Genomic DNA, 8,337 nt, shown 5'->3' with positions numbered 1-8,337 from the left:
GGTTGCAGGTTTTCTCCTTCATCACTTTCAATATGTCCTGCCACTCCCTTCTGGCTTGCAGAGTTTCTGCTGAAAGATCAGCTGTTAACCTTATGGGGATTCCCTTGTGTGTTATTCGTTGTTTTTCCCTTGCTGCTTTTAATATGCTTTCTTTGAATTTAATTTTTGACAGTTTGATTAATATGTGTCTTGGTGTATTTCTCCTTGCATTTATCCTGTATGGGACTCTCTGTGCTTCCTGGACTTGATTAACTATTTCCTTTCCCATATTAGGGAAGTTTTCAACTATAATCTCTTCAAATATTTTCTCAGTCTCTTTCTTTTTCTCTTCTTCTTCTGGAACCCCTATAATTCGAATGTTGGTGCATTTAATGTTGTCCCAGAGGTCTCTGAGACTGTCCTCAGTTCTTTTCATTCTTTTTTCTTTATTCTGCTCTGCAGTAGTTATTTCCACTATTTTGTCTTCCAGGTCACTTATCCGTTCTTCTGCTTCAGCTATTCTGCTATTGATTCCATCTAGAGTATTTTTCATTTCATTTATTGTGTTGTTCATCATTGTTTGTTTCATCTTTAGTTCTTCTAGGTCCTTGTTAAATGTTTCTTGCATTTTGTCTATTCTATTTCCAAGATTTTGGATCATCTTTACTATCATTATTCTGAATTCTTTTTCAGGTAGACTGCCTATTTCCTCTTCATTTGTTAGGTCTGGTGGGTTTTTATCTTGCTCCTTCATCTGCTGTGTGTTTTTGTCTTTTCATTTTGCTTACCTTACTGTGTTTGGGGTCTCCTTTTTGCAGGCTGAAGGTTCGTAGTTCCTGTTGTTTTTAGTGTCTGTCCCCAGTGGCTAAGGTTGGTTCAGTGGGTTGTGTAGGCTTCCTGGTGGAGGGTACTAGTGCCTGTGTTGTGGTGGATGAGGCTGGATCTTGTCTTTCTGGTGGGCAGGTCCACGTCTGGTGGTGTGTTTTGGGGTGTCTGTAGACTTATTATGATTTTGGGCAGCCTCTCTGCTAATGGGTGGGGTTGTGTTCCTGTCTTGCTACATGCCTGTGTGTGTAGGTCACCAGAGGGCATCTGTTCTTTGCTCAGACAGGACAGTTAAAGGAGCCGCTGATTCGGAGGCTCTGGCTCACTCAGGCCGGGGGTAGGGAGGGTCACGGAGTGCAGGGCGAGCCTGCGGCGGCAGAGGCCGGAGTGACATTGCGCCAAGCCTGAGGCGCGCCGTGCGTTCTCCTGGGGAAGTTGTCCCTGGATCCCGGGACCCTGGCAGTGGCGGGCTGCACAGGCTCCCTGGAAGGGGGGCGTGGACAGTGACCTGTGTTCGCACACAGCCTTCTTGGTGGCGGCAGCAGCGGCCCTAGCGTCTCATGTCTGTCTCTGGGGTCTGCACTTTCAGCCGCGGCTCGCGCCCGTCTCTGGAGCTCCTTTAAGCAGCGTTCCTAATCCCCTGTCCTCGCGCACCAGGAAACAAAGAGGGAAGAAAATGTCTCTTGCCTCTTCGGCAGGTCCAGACTTTTCCCCGGACTCCCTCCCGGCTAGCCGCGGTGCACTAACGCCCTGCAGGCTGTGTTCACGCCGCCAACCCCAGTCCTCTCCCGGTGCTCCGCCTGAAGCCCGAGCCTCAGCTCCCAGCCCCGCCCGCCCCGGCGGGGGAGCAGACAAGCCTCTTGGCTGGTGAGTGGCGGTCGGCCCTGATCCTCTGTGCTGGAATCTCTCCGCTTTGCCCTCCGTACCCCTGTTGCTGTGCTGTCTTCCGCGGCTCCGAAGCTCCCCCCCTCCACCACCCACAGTCTCCGCCCGCGAAGGGGCTTCCTAGTGTGTGGACACTTTTCCTCCTTCACAGCTCCCTCCCGCTGGTGCAGGACCCGTCCCTATCCTTTTGTCTCTGTTTATTTTTTTCTTTTGCCCTACCCAGGTACGTGGGGGGTTTCTTGCCTTTTGGGAGGTCTGAGGTCTTCTGCCAGCGTTCAGTAGGTGTTCTGTAGGAGTTGTTCCACGTGTAGATGTATTTCTGGTGTATCTGTGGGGAGGAAGGTAATCTCCGCATCTTACTCTTCCGCCATCTTCCTGGAAGTCTTCCTCTTTTTTCATTTTCATCTTCTTCCTTTTCACTTATTTGCATTGTTTGAACTCTTAGGCTGCTGTAATCAACCTCTTTTTGCTCAGATTCTTTCCACTCATCTGCATCCTTTGTCACAACCTTGGTGGCAGCCCCGGGGCCCATGGCCTCCCTGCCTGCCGTCCCGCTGTAGCCCAGCCAGGTCCCTGCACCCCATCCTTTTGTCTTTATGTCCATTTGTCTTTATGTCGCTTTTTCATATTCCCATCTCAATTAAGAGAAACTCTCATTCGTGGAGCAATGGCTAAATCTCCACCTCTTTGCTACTTCTAGTCATAGAACTGTGCAAGTATCATGTGATCTGCACCTTGGAGAGATAACCTACCATGAGCTGGAGTCCAGTCCTATGTTGTTCAGGTTAAGAAACTCAGTTGACTCACTAACTAAATCTTGCTTATTAACTGAGGTGCTATGGTTTATGCATTATAATAATGTGAATTTATCCTGTTATTATTTTGAATCAATAGTATGGCATCGTGTCAAAGAGACTTTGTTATACTAACATACCAAATATAGTGTACAGAGTTATAGCAGAGATTTCTAAGACCCCAATGAGTGTAGTATATAGAAAGTACAGTGGATTAGAAATAAGGAGGCCTAACATTCTTATCTGAGTTCTGCTGATATTATCTATGTGTATTTGAGGCTAATTATTTAAATTCTCTGGGCCTTGACAAGAAAGGGAAAAGAACTAGAAGGTACACCCATTCCTTTTTAGAGTATGCTCCAGAATTTGCATGTATCACTTCTGCTCCTGTACCTTTGGCCAGAGCTTAGTCAGTTGGTCACATGTAGCTGGAAAGGAGACTGGAGCATGTAGTCTGTAGCTAAAACTTGTAGGATTTTATGACTAAAGGAATTGGACTTTTGAAGGACAACTAACAGTCTTAGTCATTTTCCCCTTTTATCAGGAAAGTAAATGCTCTCTCAGCACCTTCCTTCCTCCCTCACCCCCAGCAGATTTCTGCTTAGGCTGGAATTGGCTCATATGGTCACCTCTAGATGCAAGGAAGCTGAGGAAACAGGAAACAGGATTTACATGATTGGCTTTCACCAAAGGTTTCCAAACTTTCATGGTTCACAGCTCCCTTGGGATCTCAGTAAATATTTTCATGGTGCCAAAAGAAATACGTAAAAGTTCTATTTACAACTTAGTAGCTGTTTGAATAAATTATGCACATAAATTGAAAGAAAAGTAATACCTTTTTCATTCTTAAATAACCATGTGTTGTTAATGGGTATTACCTGTGGGGTATTCCATAGCTTCTCAAACATTGGCGTCAGATTGGATAGTGTCATTTCTCTTTCTACATGCTTTTCGTGCCATACTTTCTTTGTTTTTTAGTCACAGCAACCACTGAAAATCCAGTTTTGCAACGATATGGCATAGTCTAAAGGTATGTAGTGATCGCATATGAAAACTGTACCCTAAGCTAGTAGTACGTGCTGTCCAACAGATGTTGAGTCCCACTGTGTTTCCCTTGAAAATTAAAATATGCTATTCCCCTGCACCCAGTGAATTTACTCTGGCACCCTTGGAGACTGGGCACACAGTTTGGGAATCATGGGTTTAAACTAATCATGATCCATTTTGTGGGGCTGGACATATTGCTCCCCGTACAAGAATCAGGTTTCTTTTAGAGAAGAAGAGAGAATGGAAATTGTTTAGGAAACTAACAATTTCTGTCTCAGTCGGCCCCAGGCAGACTATATGTTCTTTTAGAACAGAGGGCATGGCTGTTTTTTCATACTGTTTTGTGTGTAGCACGATTCTAGGTACTTAGAAGGAGCTCAGTACATATTTATTAAATGAATGGAGAAATGAAGACTATGTGGTTAACAGTATGGTTGATTCTATCAACCATAGAATGTCAGGTTATAGGAAATTTGTTGTCTGTTGGGTAAGTCTCTATGTAAATTCAAGGGCCTGGACTATGGCTTCCTCATTTATTAAGCTCAGAGCCCAGTGATATTGTAGGTGATAGAAAGTGTTGGTTGGATGAATGAGTGAATGTCTCAGTGAGAGCTAGTTCTGTCTCCAAACCCATTACAAAGGAGTTTCATTACACTGATAATGACAAATGCTTATTAGTGAGCTCTCAATATAAATGCCCATGCTGGCTGCCGAGAAAGAAAAATAACCACTCCATCTTATCACTAGAATCTAAGGCTTTCTTTTGTTACCACAGTCACCACTAGAAAAACTGACAAAAAAAGAAAAGCAGAACTTTTCTGAGATATGAGAAGGGCTTTTTCTGCAATGGTTTACCTTGTCAGGAGCTAAACTGTTTCACAATTCAGGATCATAAAGACTGGAAAGTGACTTTTTAAACAAAAGCCATGAAACTTTATAAGTATGATAGCCATTTGAGCAAAATCTGTCTTTCTCCTCTTTCTTGTCTCAACTCAAATTTATTTTTCTGTGTTTTCATTGTTTTTGCAACAGAGGAAGTCACTGAAGCTCTTTGCCCTTGGCTTCCCTCATAGTAAAGTGTATAACTCTGTGACACTCTATAGAAGAATGTGCATGTGCTAGCATGTTAGTTACGTCTACGTCTAAAAATTGCCTATGATTATTTGATTTTTCTAGTCATATAGTTAGAAAGTTATGTATGTATCTGTCTCTATCACTAAATCAAAAGTATTTTGAAGGCAGGTTCTATGTCCTTTTCATTTTGGATCTGGTACAGAGTAGGTACCCAGTATATATTTGTTGAATTAGTAAACTATTTCTTGTGGAGATTTTCCCAAAAGCATTAAGCAGTGTTTTGTTAAATACTCAGTGTGTGTATGTTTATTTTGTGAGAGCCAAAACCATCTCTACTTTAACTCCTTCAGTATTCCTATAAACTAAGGAAAACCAGAATTTATTTTCATTGTTTTGTAAATGGAAAAATATAATTATCTTTAATGTTGGATACCAAATCTTGAATTTGTACTATGAAAGAAATAAACTAGTTAATATATTTTAAAACCCTTTTTTTTAATATACATAAACATTTATTTATTTATTTATTTTTGGCTGTGTTGGGTCTTCGTTGCTGCGCGCCGGCTTTCGCTAGTTGCGGTGAGCGGGGGCTACTCTTCGTTGCGGTGCGTGGCCTTCTCATTGCGGTGGCTTCTCTTGCTGCAGAGCACAGGCTCTAGGCGCGTGGGCTTCAGGAGTTGTGGCTCGCGTTGTTTCTCTCATTTATTTATCTTCATTGGAGTACAATTGCCCCACAACGGTGTGTTAGTTTCTGCTTTATAACAAAGTGAACCAGCTGGACATATTCATATATCCCCATATCCCCTCCCTCTTGCATCTCCCTCCCCGCCTCCCTATCCCACCCCTCTAGTGGTCACAAAGCACAGAGCTGATCTCCCTGTGCTATGCAGCTGCTTCCCACTAGCTAGCTATTTTACATTTGGTAGTGTACATATGTCCATGCCACTCTCTCACTTCGTCCCAGCTTACCCTTCCCCTTCTCCATGTCCTCAAGTCCATTCTCTACGTCTGTGTCTTTATTCTTGTCCTGCCCCTAGGTTCTTCAGAACCATTTTTTTTTTTAGATTCCATATGTATGTGTTAGCACACAGTATTTATTTTTTCTCTTTCTGACTTACTTCACTCTGTGTGACAGACTCTAGGTCCATCCACCTCACTACAAATAACTCAATTTCATTTCTTTTTATGGCTGAGTAATATTCCATTGTATATATGTACCACATCTTCTTTATCCATTCATCTGTCAGTGGGCACTTAGGTTGCTTTGATGTCCTGGCTATTGTAAATAGAGCTGCAATGAACATTGTGGTACATGACTCTTTTTGAATTATGGTAAAAACCCTTTTTAAATAGAAGAATATTTATTCTTTTGTTTGTTTGTTAATGTTTTTCTACCAATGTAATAAAAGCTTTCACTGAGCATTTACTAGATGCAGGTCAATGTCCAGGTGTCAGATTCATGCTGCAGTCAGTTTTACAACCTTAAATTTAATTTTATTTATGTATTATTTTTAATGAGAACTTTTGCAGTTTACTCTCTTAGCAACTTTCAAATGTGCAATGCAGTATTATTATTATTATTTTTAATTGGAGTAAATTTTATTTTTTTAATACATTTTTATTTGTTATTTTTTTCTGAGCACAAAAGAAATACATATGCTCATAGCAAACAATTTAATCATCATAAAAATATTTAATAAAAATACCAGAGATAACTTCTGTTGATAGTTCAGAGTATATTCCTACAATTTTTTTCTGTGGATTTATAGCCACATAATAATATTGTTAAAACTTTGAGGTGCAACCTTTTAAATGAAATCATAATGCACACCCTAGTTTGCAATTTCTTTTTTTTCACATAATGTATCTAAACTTTTAAGTGTAGAAGATTTTCCAACTAGTAAATATAAAATTTCCTGTCTGCTTAATTGCTGAATCTTGCTTTTAGATGTTGACAGTACCCTATACTCTCACTTAGAATTACTTGTCACAATTGTAATTTGAATTATTATTTATAAAATTGTAGGTTCTATATCTGTCTTCCTAAGTAAATTGTACATCCCATGCCTAATGCACACTAACTGAAACATACACACGTAACAGCAATAGATGCTATGAATGAATGAATGAATGAGTGAATGATGGGTTTCTATCTCAAGACTTTCTTTACAAGGCTTGTGTTCTTACCACATTTCATACTGCCTCCCCTTAGTGGTTTTTTTTTAATATATTTTGAGAATTTTCATATTCTTGTTATTTATGTTTACATTATTTTTAGTTTTGTTTAGTATGTTTTAGGTCAATGTGAAAACAGAGAAATAAGCATTTTAGATATTTAGAAGTATAGGAATAATTATTACATAATGATAAAAATAATCAGCATTTTAAACCTGTAAAGTTATTGGAGCTTACTACTTTTCAAAATTAAAAAGACAATAATAGGGGCTTCCCTGGTGGTGCAGTGGTTGGGAGTCCACCTGCCAGGGCAGGGGACACGGGTTCGGGCCCTGGTCCAGGAGGATCCCACATGCCGTGGAGCACCTGAGCCTGTGCGCCGCAACTGCTGAGCCTGTGGGCCACAACTGCTGAGCCCTACAGCCTGTGCTCCACAGCGGGTGAAGCCACCGCAGTAGGGGGCCTGCGCGCCGAGGTTAAGAGTAGCTCCAGCTTGATGCAACTGGAGAGGGCCTGTGCGCGGCGGCGAAGACCAAACGCAGCCAAAAATAAATAAATAAATAAAATAAATTAAAAAAAAAAAGAAGACAATAATAAACATTCACAGAGCAGCTTTATTTCAATTTTCTGACATATTTCTTAGCCCATTCTCTTTCTACTCATTCAAGAAGAAAAAGTTTCTAAACTGAAATAATTATATAAATTAAATGATAAATGGCAGAGACTGGTAGTTATCCCCAAGTAGTTTTTCCCAGGTTCTAGAAGCTCAGATTTGTGACCATCTGCAGTGGGCATTCCATTTCCAGCTTGCAACCAGGCATGGCCAGTAGCATGCAAAAGGAAGTGTCTTGTGGCAGTTTTCATGAACATTCTTCAGGAGAGAGTGAGGTGTAGGCCCCTTTATTCTTGTCCTCTGACCCTTTTCCTGTTTGCTCCTCTGGAATGTGATGCTATCATCTTGGACTAAGAGGTTGAAGCCTTGCAGCTCAGAACATCAAGATGCATGGATCCTGGGTTCCTGGCGACATGAGTCACCATGCCAGTCACGAACCACTTCCCGGACATTTCTATGAGACAAAAATAAATTCCCATTTTTATTAAGCTATTGTTTCTGTCATTTTCTCCCAAACTTAATCTTAGTTAATACAGATATTGAATCTGGAATTTCTAAGATGGTCCCTATAAGCTTATTATTTGCCACACATAACCAGCCCCTACCAATAGCATTTCATCAAAGAAACCATACACAGCATTACTCCCTATTTATAGATTAAAAAAACAAGGACCAGAGAAGTTTCAATTCAGATTCTAGGTCCAATGTGCTTCGTAAAAGACTGCATTTACATACTAATTGACAAGTAATAAGATAGAATACAAGCCAATAATAGCCTGTTTTTGTATACAGTTCTGTTATTTGTTTCAAGATGTTAATCTCATCTAGTTCCTCAAAAGCACTCTTAAAGTAGGTGCATATATGACAAAACTGAACCCCAGAAAGTGTCATCTGCACAAGGTAACAAAACTAGACAGTGGACTAATTTCCTGGGTTCTAGTTCTT

The 8,337-nt window shown here is 40.8% G+C and overlaps 1 long non-coding RNA gene across 1 annotated transcript in view; it reads right to left on the bottom strand.

Moving 5' to 3' along the window:
- Positions 1–7,373: 7,373 nt before the first annotated feature.
- Positions 7,374–8,337, bottom strand: part of LOC125964111 (uncharacterized) — a 44,338-nt gene continuing 43,374 nt past the window's right edge. The window contains exon 4 of the long non-coding RNA XR_007476798.1: positions 7,374–7,846. This is a non-coding gene — a long non-coding RNA (uncharacterized LOC125964111). The remainder of the gene's footprint in view (positions 7,847–8,337) is intronic.

This window comes from Orcinus orca, chromosome 1 (assembly GCF_937001465.1).
Source record: "Orcinus orca chromosome 1, mOrcOrc1.1, whole genome shotgun sequence".
NCBI classification, from domain to species: Eukaryota; Metazoa; Chordata; class Mammalia; order Artiodactyla; family Delphinidae; genus Orcinus; species Orcinus orca.
The sequence above is the reverse complement of the archived record's forward strand: the minus strand, read 5'-3'. Positions and strand labels throughout refer to the sequence as shown.